Below are 15,956 nucleotides of genomic sequence, written 5' to 3'. Positions count from 1 at the left end.
CAGGCTTGAAGAGAAATCTGAAAGCTAAAAACAAACAAAACAAAAAAACATTAGGGGATTTAATATCCCTAAAACAATAGAAGCAACTTCTGTAGTTTTAAGAGACCATTGCTCATGCCCACGAAGATCTTGTGTGACTACATTCTGAGGTCTTGATGACCATTTTGGGAGTTGCTAGGCAACTAAAATAAAATCATCAAGCCTTTCAAACCTTGATTTCTGTCAGCCAAAGCAGGGTGGGGGTTGGAAAAGGTCAAAAATGAAGGTGAGGGAGTAATCAGGAAAGGGGAGAGAAGAAGGAGAGGCTGAAAGTAGGAAGAAATTTAAAAGGCAGTTAGGAGGGTGGGAGAGAAAGGGGAGAGGCTGTCAAGGAGAGGGGAAGCCGAAGACTGAAGGGGCAGATAAAAGTTGGAGGGTGGGAAGGAGGGAGAGAAGGAAGCAGGGAAAGAAAAAATAGTGAGGGGAGAGGAATACAGAAGGAAAATGAAATGACAAGTCCCCCATTTGCAGATCAAATAGCTGATAAAATACATTTAGCTACAAGGCATATTTTTAAATCGTGGTTCTTAGCAAGGGGAAATACATTTGAAAATTGCAGAAAATAATTATCATTGGAAAAGTGAAACTATGTTTATAAAACTATGGGTTCTCTACATGGGTTTTTCCATTGTTTCTGGCATTATACTGCTTTGTAGCTTTCACTTTTTTTTAGCCCCCCCCCATTCTCTCCCCCCCCCCCATTCTTTTGAGACCGCTTTTACCCCAATCTTTTTCTGGAAGCTGAGATGATTTTGTCTTCCTGCATAATGTTTCTCTTGGTTCAGTCCCACCCCCCCCCCCCCAAGCCACTTTCTGACGACTGGACATTCATCATCAACGAACCGCTGCTACTCCTCACCTTCCTCCCTTTTTTTTTTCTTTTTTAACCATCATTTTCATAGCATTATACTGACCTACGGTTTTAACAATACATGCAGCAGAAGTCTCTGAATTCCCAGCTTTTATTTTTTTAAAAAAGTAAGTCTCTAGCCCATTCCATTGTGAAGAGATGCCTTTTTCCTTATATCTCTGCAAGGGAAGGGGCTAGATACTTACTTTCAGGGCTTTTTTTCAGGGGGAATGCGGGGGAATGGAGCTCCAGCACCTCTTGAAAATGGTCACGTGGCTGGTGGCCCCGCCCCCTGATCTCTGGACAGAGGGGAGCTTTGATTGCCCTGTCTGGAGATCAGGGGGCGGGGCCACCAGCCACATGACCATTTTCTCTGAGGGCAACCCACTGAGTTCTACCACCTCTTTCCCCAGAAAAAAAGCCCTGCTTACTTTTAAAAAATGAAAGCTGGGAATTCAGATAATCTGTTGTATATATTGTTACAATGGCAGATCAATATAAGATTTTGAAAATGATGGGTTTTTAAAAAAAAATTGCTAAAGCCCTAGGGGCCAGGGGGTACTTCTAGCACCAGCAAAGCAACATAGTTTGAAAAGCACATTGCTGCTCCAGGCTCTGTCCCAACAGGTCAGTTTGCCCCACCAGTGCTGGCATGTGCCTCCGAGCTCTGGGTTAGCCCCAGTGGGGGTTTCTGGTTTGGACCACAGGGGGAGGACTTAGGCATGAGTGGTAGAGCTGCTCCCCTTTTAGACTTTCCCATGCAAATACTTCCCCATGTGTTCATTTTAAACTTAAAAAAAAAAAGTTCAGTCCTTACATCGATGTAACATTATAAGCATTCACAAAAAAATAAAAAAGGGGAGGGTAGGTGCTGTGACATCACAGATGATACCAGCAACGACAACGGCACACTCACTTGAAAATCCTGATTATTTAAGGCAGAACAAATAGAACCACAACTGTAAAAACACAAAGTGGGAGCAGACATTCAGAAGAACCATACCTCAAACCAATTCCAGTGGTTGGGAATAGACTGTTAAGAAATCAGGAATAGTGTCTGGAAAAGCCCTATGAAGCACTGACAAAGCCCTATGAAGCACTGACAATCTCACAGAGAATACCAGGGCTTTTTTTCAACTGGAACATGGTGGAACGGAGTTCCGGCACCTTTTGAAAACGGTCACATGGCTGGTGGCCCCGCCCCCTGATCTTCAGACAGAGGGGAGTTTAGATTGTGCTCTGTGCCACTCGGTGTGGAGGGCAATCTAAACTCCCCTCTGTCTTGAGATCAGGGGGCGGGGCCACCAGCCATGTGACCATTTTCGCCGAGGGCGATTTAAACTTTTAAAAACTGCTCCTTTGTCCCAGCTGACCCAAAGTGACATCATTGTGCGGTCCTGAGTTCCTCCACTGAGTTCCACCACCTCTTTTTCCAGAAAAAAAGCCCTGGAGAATACCATTCTGCAACCATAATTATAAACCATCTCCACAACGATGGAGCCATCAGCAACGTAATCCTAGCGGTACTAAAGCATACTGGATGTCAAACTTTGCCACTGTATCCTCATCTTCTCCAGACTTGGAGACAGAGTGTATCTTCAGATCAATGTAATTTCCATGGACACCCCACATTGCTCCATGGGTGACTCAAAGGAATTCCTTCTCAGGCTGAAGTGCCTAATCTCTACCTGAGGTACATTGATGGCCTCATCATCATATGCGCTCTTGGGAAAGAAGCCTTTGAAAAATTCCACCAGGATGTCCATAACAATCTGCTCCTCCAACAATTTGAGGATGAACAAGTTAATGCAACAAGTTCGGTTTCTGGACACCACCTAAATATGTTCACAAATTATCCTTCACTCTTCTGTTACAGCCTTGGGTAGTAGAACTTTTAGGGCAGCCCCCTAACCAAATCAGGCTGCTTACTGTCAAAAATAGACCACAGAGATACAAATCGAAGCCACATGCTGTCCTCATACCTACTCAGGAAGGATACACTGAGCCAGGATTTACTAACACAGGGACTTACTATCAGGAGCTCCTTCACCACTTCGTCCTCCAATGTGACATAGACCATCAACTGCTGAAAATACCTTCATGTTCTCTGCACAGGACCAAAAAGATCAGTCTCTGCACACACATACAAAAATGGATTGATGCAAATGTGACACGACAATTTAAAACTTGCAGAACACTGGAAGAAAATTTACTTTATATCCCGCTTTTCTCCACAATGGGGACCAAAAGCAGCTTAGAACACCATTCATTCCTCCTTCAGGTTATCCTAAGAACAATCCTGTGAGATAAGATAAAACTAGGAGAATGACTGACCCAAGGTTACATGATGGCGGGCATAACTATATGATAAGTATGACATGTTTTGGGTCACAGGTGTGTAATGGGACTTGCAGTCAGTACATTGGGGGAACTCACCATAAAAAAACAATTTTTTCAGTGCTGCGAGAGGGGAGAAGAAGCTTCCAATTTCCCTCCATACCCCAAAGCAATTCCAGTGCTTGGGAATAGACTGCTAAGGAAATCAGGAATAGTGTGCGGAAAAGCCCTGCTTTTGCCAGTGGAAAGGGTGTAGAGGGTGCTTTTCACTCCTTCTCTCTGGCTCCACATGCCCTAGGAAGGGCCTTGGCTATTGTTTTACATAATCGCAGAAACACAGTTTTGAATTAATTCTGATGCTCTCCATTTTATCCTCACAACAACTCTGTGAGGTAGGTTAAGCTGAAAAAGAGCGACAGGCTCCAAGTCACTCAGCAAGCTTTGCTTTCATGGCTGAATGAAGACTTGAATCTTGTCTTCCAAATCCTACTCCCACACACTCACCACTACATGGGGTTGCCAGCTCTAAGTTAGGAAATTCCTGGAGATTTGGGGAGTGAAAACTGGAGAAAGCAGGGTTTGGGGAGGGAAAGGACCTCAGCATGGTGTAATGCCATAGAGTCCCCCCTCCAAAGCAGCCATTTTCTCCAGGTGAACTGATCTCTGTGGCCTGGAGATCAGTTGTAATTCCGGGGGAGATCTCCAGCTACCCTACCACTACACCACAAGGTATTTTGTGAGTTCTTTGGCCCCAGTGTATAGCCAAACTTTTTCCTCCTCTGAGTCACTGTGTATTTTGTGTATTTGACAAAGTGAACTTTAAAGCTGGAAAGCTAACGCTGCAAGGAACTTGTTAGACTTTAAGGTGCCCAAGGCCTCTTTATTGGTTTATTTTGGTGGGAGATGACTGAAGTTTGCTCAAGTGTTTATTCTTTCAGCAACTCACCTCCGAGCAAACAAGCAGCTTTGGAATTCCTGCTGAGATAAGGCTTGAGGTTCTCAGACAAGTCAGTTTGAAACAACTTCCTAAATTGAGTCAGTTAAGTTTTCACAATGCCCAATTAGATGTAAACTGGCACCCATTAATTTTAAAGGATTGCAGAGCAAAACAGGGTGCGGGGAGGACTGGAATGCTGTAATCACAGGAACTAGTACATTGCTTTTCTTTAGGATGTGATCCTTCACCACTTACTTGGGAGTAAATTTCATGGAATGCTTACTGCTGAGTGAAAATATGCACTGGGTACCTCCATGTAGCTCACAGGGTGATCTCGAATCAATGAGCCTGAACTACCTCACAAGAATGTTGTGAGGATAAAAGTAGGGGGAACCCTACCTGTATTTATTTACCCATGGCATTGTTTATGGAATTGTCCTCGATACTGACTGTACTAATCTCACACTGGCTGATTCCACACGTACCGGCATAGTACTAAACTGTCAGGATGCCAGCGTCTTCCTAGCATGATTTCTGACATCATCGTGCGACGATGCTGCCCTCGTGGCATGGTGATGTCAGAAATCGCGCCAGGGAGACGCTGGCATTCCGACAGTTTAGCGCTATGTGGGTACTTGTGGATTCAGCCACTGTGTAATCCGCCTTGAGTCTCAGTGAGAAAGGCAGACTATTAATGACATCAATAAATAAATAATAAAATATGCCACTCTGGGAGGGAGAGAATGAGAAAGGATAGACTGATGGGTTTGCAGGCTACAGGGGACTCCAGTACATCATCCAAAGCACATAAGAAGTCATCTGGATAGGGTTGCCAGCTCCAAGTTGGGAAATTCCTGGAGATCGGGGTGGGGGTGGGGGCGAAACCTGGAGGAACCTGGAGAAAGTGGGGTTTGGAGAGGGAAAAGACCTTGGGATGGCATAATTCCATAGAGTCTATCCCCCAAAGTAGCCATTTTCTCCAGGTGAACAGATCTCTATGGCCAGGAGACCAGTTGTAATTCCAGGAGATCTCCAGCCACTACCTGGAGGCTGGCAACTCTACATCTGGATAGGAACAAAGGCCCAACTTCTCTGTTTCTCACAGAGGCCAACAGAATGTCCTTGAGAGTCCACAAGCTAGCCATAATGCAATAGCCCTCTCTTGCTTCTCCCCCCCAAACCATGTCTTTGGCAGTATAATGAGCAAGAATAACCTAAACTTTACTCCGCAGACAGCTTGGTGCAGTGATTAGAGTATAGGATGAGGATCTAATAGGCCCAGATTTGTGAACCTCCAATCTATTATGAGGCTTGCTTGGGCCACGCACTTTCTCTCAGGTGAATCTACCCTTACAGGTTGCTGTAAGGATAAAATAAAGAAGGAGAAACTGATATATGCCACCCTGAATTCCTTGTATGGAGGATGGGATAGAAATGTACTAAGTAAATAAATATTACATCATCTATGATTTCCTCAAAATAGTCTGCTTCTACCCATAAATGAGTCTGCTGGAACAGTGTTAGTTCAATAACACTTTTTGTAATTTTCTGGGTAGCTCTGCCCCACAATATCCCACGCTCTAGCATTAGGGAAGACTTTATCATCTTTTCATGAACTGCCCCCTCCAGCTGTCTGAAGGTGGGTAGCAATCTGTAAAGACCATAAAATAAGTAAATGTTGATGGTTTGGGAGCCAGTTTGGTGTAGTGATTAAGAGCAGCAGGACTCTAATCTGGAAAACCGGGTTTGATTCCCCATTCCTCGACTTGCAGCTAGCTTGGTGACCTTGGGTCAATCACAGGTCTCTCAGAGCTCTCTCAGCCCCGCCTACCTCACAGGGTGTTTGTTGTGGGTAGGGTTGCCAGGTCCCTCTATCCTCCTGGCAGGAGGATTTGGACCTGGCACTTACCTTTCCCCTGCTCTGTGGTGACCTCTCATGTGCCTGAGTGATGATGTCACTTCCGGAAGTGATGTCATCATGCTGGCTGCGCGGCGCCGTCACTTCTGGAGTGGCAGCTACAGCGGAGGCTGCGTGGGTGAAAGGGTGCTCCCCATGCTCCCAAGGGGCTGAATTGCCCGCTGCGGAGCCCGATTCTTCCCAAAACGGGCCCGCTTCAGGGTGCGATTCTGGGTGCGGGGGTGTGCCACGCCGCCCAGGGAGCGCACCCTGGGGTGCATGCCCGGGGTGGGGGGATGGCACCCCCAGTTGTGGGGATAGTAATAACATAGTTTATAAACCGCTCTGAGCGGGTGTTAAGTTGTCCTGAAGGGCAGTATATAAATCAAATGTTATCATTATTTCAAACAGTTCCTAAAGCATACATAAAAACAACTGAAGTCCAAAGATTTGTCTCCCTAAAGGCTCTGTCAGGAGTCACATTTCTATTGCACAAACACAACATACTCAGAATTTGAATGTGACTTTCTGAATATTATATGTTTTGAAATTATATCCTGAAATTTGACTCAGAGCAATGCTTTTAAAAAATGACATTGTTACAGTCCAGCAAAGGTGGTACATGTGTGGAAGCAAACTTCCATGTCTTTATCCAATGCCCTGAATAGGGTTACCAGCCTCCAGGTAGTAGCTGGAGATCCCCCGGAATGACAACTGGTCTCCAGGCCACAGACATCGGTTCACCTGGAGAAAATGGCTACTTTGGACTCTATGGAATTATGCCATGCCAAGGTCCTTTCCCTCCCCAACCCCCACTTTCTCCAGGTTTCTCCAGGTTTCACCCCCTAGATCTCCAGGAATTTCCTAACTTGGAGCTGGCAAGCCCAGCCCTGAACACAACCTTGCAGAACTCATCTGGACTCCATCGAACTAGCTAGATGCAATTTTTAATGTGGGATGGGAACTGGGGTTGCCAACAACCTGGAAAAAAGTCTTACCCCCCCCTTAACACATGCTATAAAAAGCTTCCCCTACCCCACACTTCCAACTATGAAGCCTCTATAACAACAACAACAACAACAACAACAGTGCTTATATACCACTCTTCCAGACAGATTAGTGCCCCACTCAGAGCAGTGAACAAAGACAGTGTTATTATTATCCCCACAATGCAGCTGGGGAGCTGGGCTGGGAGGAGTGGTTCAAAAGAGGAGGGTATTTTTTTTCCTCCGGGTTGCTGGAAACCCTAAGAGGAATATGCCAGTAGGTTCCATGTGCAATTAAAATTGGATCCCAACCATAGATTTTACATCTCGCTGATAAATCTCCGGAGAATAATGTTCAAGATCAACAGGCCAAAAGCATTTTTAGTTTATTTCTTTTTCTATCCTGGTCTTTCTACAAGGAGCTCGAGGCAGGGTACAAAGCTCCCCCCTCCTCTGTTTTATCCTGGCAACAAATCTGTGGAGCAGATTAGGCGGTGTTAAGTGACTGGCCCAAGGCCATCAGTGATTTTTATGGCAGAGCGGGGATTTGACTCTGGGTCTTCCTGGTCCTAGTACAACATTGTGACCACTCCACACTGGATTTCTCAGCTTGCTTGATTTCAAATCTCTAAATCCATCAGCAATCCTACTTTGCGTTAAAGGGAAATACATTTTAATTTGTGCTAGAAAACTGGAGCAAGCAGAACTTGCTTGAGAATCCACCCTCCCCGTCCAATTTATTTTAGTTCTTGTGCACAATGTTCTTGCGACTGCTTCCTTTCCCTCTCAACACCGACACGATGAGAAATGTTCCTCTTTTATGTACGCAGCGCCATCCCAATGACATTGATTGGCAGTTGATTCTGGCAGAGATGCTTCTTCATTAATGAGTGGAACTCACTGCCACAAGACACAGCCCAGTCCTAGCTTCAAACCAAGCAATCACACAGTAACAACTCTCAATGGACTGTGTACTACTTTAGACTGCAAACAATGACTCACATAGTTGAATGCTGCCTCTCTGCAGAGGAAAATTCTCTGCACACAGAAAAGTAGCAAGTCAGGGGAAAGGTTCCGCTAGAGCCTTCTGCTCTGCTATACCAATTTTGTAACAATGACAATATCAGAGAGGAATACAGCTGAAAGGAGGGGAGAAGGAGAGACTGTGACAGGGGGCACAGAACAGCATTGCAGAAGAACAGCTGTCTGTATTGAAATAGACAACAACAGGCACAATCCACCAGGAAAATTTCCTCCATCAGCATATGCCTGCATTTCTGTTGCTCCCATTCTGTAATCCGAGTCCTACTGCATTGTATATTGGAGGTCTTTGCTGTCTGAATAGCTTTTCATATTTCGTAATCCACTCCGAGTTTCAAAGAGATAAGCAGGCTATAAATGAAGTTAACAACCACAGTAACTTCCTGGTGGATTCCACTGGGGTAGCTGTGTCAAGCTGCTGCCCACAAACAAAAAAAGGAGTCCTACGAAATTTAAAAGACTGCAATTTACCAAAAGCAAATCGTATAGACTTTAAGAAGCCACATAGCTCCTTTTTATCATTTCTCATGCTCACAGTGCTGCTTCTTGGAGGGAGAGGAGATCTTTTAAATTCCCCCTTAGAATAAGGGGTGAGAGATTAGATGTTTGAGACTGAGCATTTGCCAACAGATAGCCAATCAGAAACATTACATTGCAATTACAAGACTAAAACTCAGAAAGTCTGCAAGACTACATATTGGGGTTGGATCCATAGAACATTTTTCATCAGTGGAAAACCCATTACCTTTCCAATCCATTACCTCTCCAAAAGAGCAAAGAAAGGAATCAAGAATTAACATGTACACTTACTATAGTTTTTGTATCCTCTCACCTAAAGAACGAACATGGGAATGAAGAAATGTGATCAGCGATTCTAAACTTTAGTATTAGCAATCCTTTCCTTTGAAAGCAGATGCACCACCGAGCCAAATGATCTATGGGCCAGATCAAGTAAATGGTCCCTGCAATAGACATGTCCCTTGTTGCATCCCATACAGAGTTCAAAACCAAAACTGTGCAATACTCACATTGACTTTCATTTTGCTGTCTTCACCTAAACCTCTCACTTAGTCCATCACCTAATCACACACTCCACAAGGCAAAAAGGGAGACAAACAAAGGACGGTTGAAGCCTTAGAAGGTTGGTTTGCAAACCCTGGAAGTTGAATTGTCTCTGCAGCTCTTGCCCAGCATGGGGAATAGGGGTGGTTTTTTGGTTTGGTTTTTTTTGAGAGAGAACAGCCGTGGTGTGTGTGTGTGTAGGATCCTCATTTGCATAGCCCATTCTCTCCAGCCTTGCAATTGGCCTAGCCTTATCTCCATGCAAATGAGGACATGACATATGGATCTGGGTGGCCTCCCCTCTCAAAGGGGAATGTAAAAACAAACGAAAAGAGCATTATCTCTTCTCACCTATGAAACATTAAGGGAATGTAATGAAAGAGGCAGCGCATTCTGGATTTCTCTACATTTTCTGAGGCTGGGTTCCAGATTCTCATCTGAGAATCTGCAAGAACAATTTTTAAACGTATTCAGCAAGCAGGATTAGAATTGCCACTTTGCAGTATCTCTCCTGACCCAGTATGCGCTTTGCAAAAAAGCAGACGTAAGAGGATAGCCATGACATATTTTGAGAGGCAAAGGGAGAGAAAAAGAAAAGGAGGCAGAACCGGAAAGAACAAGGCTGGACAGGTCCATGAAAATGAAATACTTTCACTGGGGCCTGACTATTCAAATTGGCCATCTGGTCTTCCTGGCTGGAATCTGCTGCTTAATCGCTTTTTAACATCCTGAGTTATTGCACAATGGTCCCTGGTTCCTTTACCCATTACCCTTTTTCTTTGTCTTTGTTGTCCCCCCACCCCCACCAGTGCTTGAATTAGTTCTTCCTCTTCTTCTTTTCTTTTTTTTAAAAAATAGAAAACTCTCTTGAGAATAAAATTTATGTCTCTTAGGATGAGTTCCTTTCACTGCAGAAAGTATGTTAGCTTTAAGAGCCGGTGACAGTAAGTTGAAAGCTATGTTAGATTTGGGCCTATGTGTTTTTTAAAAAATGCAGTCACATTAGAATTATTCCCTCCATTTTACCAACACAACACCCCTGCGAAGTAGGCTATATAGGCAAACTGGCCCAAGTTCAGCCAGTGAACTTTAGTGGCTGATCCAGAATTTGAATTCAGTCTTCCACAATGGAAAAGCTGAACACTCGATCTGCTATATGAAATTGGTTTCCTTATTGATATTAATATGCACCACATAAACATTACATATCAGCCAATGTTCCTTGCATTTAAAATGTTGACTGGATGGGGGGGGGGGGAGGTTTTGCATGTTAAAAGTATTATTTTAAAATGGCCCTCAGCCAATCATTTTGATCTTGGCCACAAATCATTACAATGTCTAGATATAAACTAATTAAATATCGTACAAGACTCCTGAAAAATCTCCAGGTTATCTCTATTTTGTCAAAAGAAAGCAGTATTTTGTCCCTTCATCTGACTGACACTATGCCCGTACTCAAAAGAAAGTCTTTAGCAATTCTTTGGGTCTTACTCAGGGTCTTTTCTGTTATGAGGAAGATTTCATGCAGTAGATTTGGGAGGGAAGGGCTAAAGTTTCTGGTCTCACCCACCCATATCCTCCAGAACTGAAACTAATCTCCTTATCTCCTTTTCCCCTCAAGCATCTTTTAAAACACCACAGCAAGCCACATGTGCCCCACAGAGCTTGCCAAATTCTCAGTGGATCCCTCCTGCTCAGAAGAAATAAGGTTACAACAACAACATTTGATTTATATACCACCCTTCAGGACAACTTAATGCCTACTCAGACCAGTTTACAAAGTATGTTATTATTGATGGTTGTTGTGGATTTTACGGGCTGTATAGCTGTGGTCTTGGCATTGTAGTTCCTGACATTTCGCCAGCAGCTGTGGCTGGCATCTTCAGAGGTGTAGCACCAAAAGACAGAGATCTCTCAGTGTCACAGTGTGGAAAAGATGTTGGCAGGTCATTTATATCTACTCAGGAGGGGTGGGGTTGGGCTGAGTCATCCTGTAAGAGTTTCCCAGGGTGTGGAATGCTAATGGAGGGAGGCTTCACTGTATCCTGAGGAGGTTCTTTTGCAGATGGATTGGTGCTTAATGTGCTAATCTTCTCTGTAGGGCTATTGTCGGGCATAGAGTGTTTTGTTAGCCTGGTGTTTTTCAGGACTGGAAACCATGCTCTATTCATTCTTAAAGTCTCTTCTTTACTGTTGAAATTGTGCTTATGCTTATGAATTTCAATGGCTTATTCCACCATTGTCTGACAACCAGTTACTTCCAATGGGATAACAAATTCTATGAACAGATGGATGGGGTGGCCATGGGAAGCCCTCTCAGCCCAGTTATAGCAAACTTCTACATGGAACATTTTGAAAAAACAGCTCTAGAATTAGCACCTCAGCTGCTGGGGTGCCATCACCCCAGCTGCTGGTGCAATGACATCACTACCAAATGTGATGTCATCGCGATGACCCACTTCCAGGTGCCCAGCTTGCTGGCCACTTCTGGGCAGTGCTGTGCAAGTGCAGGAGGCCACCAGGCCTCCCGGGCTGCTGGCCACCCCTGCCATCATTGTGCGGTAACAGGAGCCTGCCTGAGCGCCTGGCCACTCCTGGGCAGTGCTGCGCAGCTTCAGGAGGCTTGGTGGCCGGGCTGGGCAATGGAGGAGGGGCTGGGCCAGGTGTCTGGTATTTGGGGAACGTTTCCCCGGGACAGTTTCCCCAAATAACTGACTGGGTAATATATGGCAACTGGACATATGGCAACCCCCCCCCCCCAAATACCCGACTATCTGGGTAAAAGCTGGACATATGGTAACCCTACCTTACCAAAACTTCTAAGCCTTCTGAAAAATTCTATTTTTCAGAAGGCTTAGAAGTGAGGTAAAGGTGGATAGCTGTTTAGCCTTGCAGGTGGAGGCAGGGTAGGGGTTGCCAATGTTCAGGTGGGGCCTGGAAATCTGACATGACAACTGATCTTCAGAATACAAAGATCAGTTCCCCTGGAGAAAATGACTGCATCGGAAGAGGGAATCTGTGGCATTATACTCTGTTAAGGTCCCTCCCCAAATCCCGTCCTCCTTAGGCTCTACCTCCAAATCTCCAGGAATTTCCCAACCTGGAGTTGGCAAGTCTAAGAGGGGGATGAGAGCAAACTAGCAGTGAGTGCCCTCAGGCAGCAACGGACTGAGCCTGCCCTTGATTTACTTGCAGATAAATCTCCAGAGAAATGCATCTTTTAATGCTGCAGCATTTTTCACTATTCCATAATGCCCATCTTGCATTCTACATGGATGGGAAGCATCATTACTGTTCATGGGATCGCCACTATCACGAGATCACCACTATCTATAAGGATCAAACAGTGCAATCCTAAGAAGAGTTACTCCAGTCTAAGTCCACTGATTTCAATGGGCTTAGATTGGAGTAACTCTTCTTAGGATTGCAGTGTAAAAGTCCCACCTTTTTGACAGCCTATTTCCCTCTGCCAAAATCATGCAAGTGGCGCTAGTCCACACTGAGGTGACAATGCAAAGCACAGCACTTGAGGATTAGTTAGCCCCACTGAACTCAGTGAAACTTGCTTCTTAGTTGACATACAGAGGCTCCAGGCTGCACATAGGTTGTTTCATGGATCCTGGAATGTATAATGCCCAAGCAACTGGTCGAACATCAATTACCCTGAGTGAACATGGTTAGAAAAATCCTTTACTCCAATGTCTAGTGGATTTCCGCAACAATTTAGGATGGTGACACCTTTTGGCATGATCCAGCCAAAAGTTTAACACTTTTAAATCCTGTTGATTTCTATAAAGCAGGAGTTCCCAACATGGTGCCCATGGGTACCGTAGCACCTTTCCTTGTGCATGCCAAGTTGTGACAGGGTGCCAGCCACAGCAGGTCATCAATATACGGCAAGGGGAATGGAGAAAAATCTGGGAAGACCCCTGCAGGACGGATGTGGCTGGACACCCATTTGAGAGGGCATTGGTGGTTGGCCACCTCCACCTTGGTAGCGGGCAGAGAGGGCGTGCCACTGGGTTGGAGAGAGGAAAATTGAGGGCAGAGCTTGGGGTAGGATCAGAGACCCCTAGGTAGGGCCTGGTTGTTAGAGGGAGCTTTAAGGCAGTCATGTGGCTCTCATTGGGGCATCCAAAGGAAGAGGAGGAGAGCAGAGGAAAGGGCGAGTGTAACTGCTTCTCTAGTGAAGGCCATCTGACTTGTAATGGGACTTAGCAATAACAATAACAACAACATTTCATTTATATACCGCCCTTCAGGATGACTTAACACCCACTCAGAGCGGTTTACAAAGTATGCCATTATTATCCCCACAACAACAAACACCCTGTGAGGTGGGTGAGACTGAGAGAGCTCTGAGGGAGCTGTGACGGACCCAAGGTCACCCAACTGGCTTCAAGCAGAGGAGTGGGGCATCAAACCCAGCTCTCCAGACTAGAGTCCTGCAACCACTACACCAATAGTGTCCTCCTAAGTAGGTAACTGTAACATATGTGCCTCTATAACTCTGCACCCAATGGAGCCACACCCTCTACTTAGCCTGCTGTAGGCACCAATGTGGCAGATACTGAGGGAGGGCCTAGCCCAGGCCACACAACTGCTTTTAAAAAATGGGCAGGGCCAGGTGGGGCTTCTTGAGTTTTTCATGTTTATGGTACAATGCAGGCAGTGGCTTTATGTAAAGTACTTTACCTGTGCAAATTGCATATTCTAAAAACACAGAGGGATTTGATTCTGACTAAACATGAGGTAAAATGCTTAATGCACATCTACTGAATTCATCAGATCTTCCCAGTTTCAATGTATTGTTACTGTATAATTCAGGAAGAAGTTGCCAATAACACCAATATGTCAAATTTTGTTCACTTTTCAAAAATCATTTATGCCCCATGAAAATCTGGTCAGAACGTCTCTTTTACTGTATTCCTGTGCACAGAACTCTCACCAGCCTTTCAGTACCATCATTGTTATAAGCAGGGCTTTTTTTCTGGGAAAAGAGGTGGCGGAACTCAGTGGGTTGCCCTCGGAGAAAATGGTCACATGGCCGGTGGCCCCGCCCCCTGATCTCCAGACAGGGGGGAGTTTAGATTCCGCTCGGTGCCGCTGGCAAGCAGAGGGGATCAGGGGGCGGGGCCACCAGCCATGTGACCATTTTCAAGAGGTTCCAGAACTCCGTTCCCCAGCATTCCTGCTGAAAAGTAGCCCTGGTTATAAAAAATAGTGCAAGTTAAAAATGACTGGGCTCATGAGAGATGAGCTCATGCAAAGGGATAGCCAGGAGAAGAAACATTTTTTTTCTTTTCTTGTTCCACTATTGTGTTGGATGCCTGCAAAATGAAGACAGATACTACCAGTCTCAGATGAAGGTTTCTTAGCTAGCCGAATATGTATTTTGTGTGTGTGTGTGTGTATGAAAATATTTTAAGCAATATGTTAATTTTTAAAAGCTTCTCATTAAACAGAGATTCTGCCTGGACATTTTTATTTATTATAGTCCTCCTTTCTCGCTGAGACCCAAAGTGGATTACACAGCAGTCAATATGATCAACAGCCAGGATATTCAGTGTACAATACAATAGGGTATGGGATGCAGAAATTTAAAAACACTCCAAAACAAATTACAAACATCGAAGGTTATATGTTAAATATATTTTGTAAATATAAAGAACAAGATCATACAGGTTTTCATAGCCCAATCTTGGAGATTTTCCAACTGTAACTACTAGGAAATGCTGTCATCTGAGGATATTTATAGTTTTCAAGCTCCACACAGATATTAACAGCTTTGAAATAGAACAAGAACTAAGAATATATAGTTTACAACTCTGGAATTTGGAATTCAAAGTGGACTGGAAGGATTGGACGATTGATGAATATTTATGATTATTTATGAAGGTTTATTAGCTGTATGTTTATTGTAGTATATTTATTGTAGAATATTTATCACATTTGAGCACTTGTACTTTTGTAAGAATCAAAAATATAAAAATTTACAAAATATATTTAACACATAACCTTCGAGGTTTGTAATTTGTTTTGGAGTGTTCTACACTCGGAGGACCCCTCTTATCTGGAAATTTAAAAACAAGCACAAACCTGAATGCAAGAGATGAAACATTGTCAAAACAAAGCATAGGCAATTAAACAGAGTATATTTAATGACATGGAAACTACCCAGTAGGAGCCTATCTTCATCAACAGACAGTACGCAATAGTATAGTCTACAATTCCTGTACTTTACCAAAGGACCTCTCTGAGCCCTTTCTTACAGTACAGTCTTATTACCTGGGTGGAAAAGCCCTCCTGAATAATTCAGTTTTGCATAGTTTGTGGGAAATCAAGAGAAAATGTGTTCGTCTTTAAGGTCTCGCTGGATTTGTCACAGGCAGAAAAAGGCTGGGGACCCGAGTTATAGAGGAAGAGATTTAAGCGCCTGCTTAACTTTCTGCCGCCAACACTGATAGGACTAAACAGTTTGAAAACTTTGCCTGAGTTTTATCTTTGGGATCTGTGAATGAGTCATTCGAAAGCTGTTATTACAATTCCCCACCTGTCACATACCTATCGTACCCTTTCTTGAGGAGCTCTGGATTCTTTGCATGGCTCTTCCTTTCTCCATTTTATTCTCACAACACCCCTATGAGGTAGGTGTTGTGTGTGTGTGTGTGTGTGAGAGAGAGATGTCCGAGGTCACCCAGGGAGCTTCCCTTTCGTGTGATTTGAACTTTGGTCTCCCCGGTGCTAGCACACTGGGAACTGACTCATTTTCCATTATGACTTTGGTGCCTTTTGTGTCTTTTCCCT

Source organism: Eublepharis macularius, chromosome 5 (genome assembly GCF_028583425.1).
Source record: "Eublepharis macularius isolate TG4126 chromosome 5, MPM_Emac_v1.0, whole genome shotgun sequence".
Taxonomy (NCBI): domain Eukaryota; kingdom Metazoa; phylum Chordata; class Lepidosauria; order Squamata; family Eublepharidae; genus Eublepharis; species Eublepharis macularius.
Note: the sequence above shows the minus strand (reverse complement) of the source record.